This window comes from Euphorbia lathyris, chromosome 9 (genome assembly GCF_963576675.1).
Source record: "Euphorbia lathyris chromosome 9, ddEupLath1.1, whole genome shotgun sequence".
Taxonomy (NCBI): domain Eukaryota; kingdom Viridiplantae; phylum Streptophyta; class Magnoliopsida; order Malpighiales; family Euphorbiaceae; genus Euphorbia; species Euphorbia lathyris.
Genome location: NC_088918.1, coordinates 68482662 through 68483367, shown reverse-complemented (window position 1 = coordinate 68483367; position 706 = coordinate 68482662). Strand labels below are relative to the sequence as shown.

Sequence of the window (706 nt, the reverse complement as noted above, 5' to 3'; positions counted from 1 at the left end):
AAATGGGGACAAACTGATCCTCATCCCGTTCCGCGGGGAATCCCTATGGAGAACCCGATTCTCGTTTACAGATGTTCCAAAAATGTTAATTACATTCACCATTTCCCATTCACTGCGGCGACTAGCGAGGGTCTTGCAACCACCGATCACCGAGGACCGGTCATTTGGGCCAACCGCGAGCTGCGAGCGCACCCTCTCGCGGCAGGCGGCTGCGGTGACGATTGAGTGACACGCAAGCTGACGTGCCCTCGGCTAGAAGGCTTGGTGTGCAACTTGCGTTCAAAGACTCGATGGTTTGCGAGATCCTACAATTCACACCAAGTTTCATATTTCGCTGCGTTCTTCATCGATGCGAGAGTCGAGATATCCGTTGTTGAGAGTCGTTTTGGTTCTAAAAACGCCACGTGTTCCGCGCGCTCACCGTTTTCGGGATGCACAGAGCATGCGATCTTTTTGTTTTCGATTCCTTGGCGCGTCCTGCCCTGGGGTTTTGTTAGGAGGCCTAAAATGAAGGACACGGGCCCGTATCCCATGCACGAGGCTCCGGTGAGGGGCGGATGCTGGATGAATCCCGCATCGGCCCTCCATCATGCAAACACGAACGCGGGTCGTTCTGCTATGCAGGTTTCAATAATGATCCTTCTGTAGGTTCACCTACGAAAACCTTGCTACGACTTCTCCTTCTTCTAAAAGATAAGGTCCAGTG

General features: G+C 52.8%; 1 non-coding gene across 1 annotated transcript; it reads right to left on the bottom strand.

Moving 5' to 3' along the window:
- Nucleotides 1-226: 226 nt before the first annotated feature.
- Nucleotides 227-382, bottom strand: LOC136207582 (5.8S ribosomal RNA). Its single transcript, XR_010676716.1, has one exon. It is a non-coding gene; the product is annotated as a 5.8S ribosomal RNA (ribosomal RNA).
- Nucleotides 383-706: the final 324 nt, after the last annotated feature.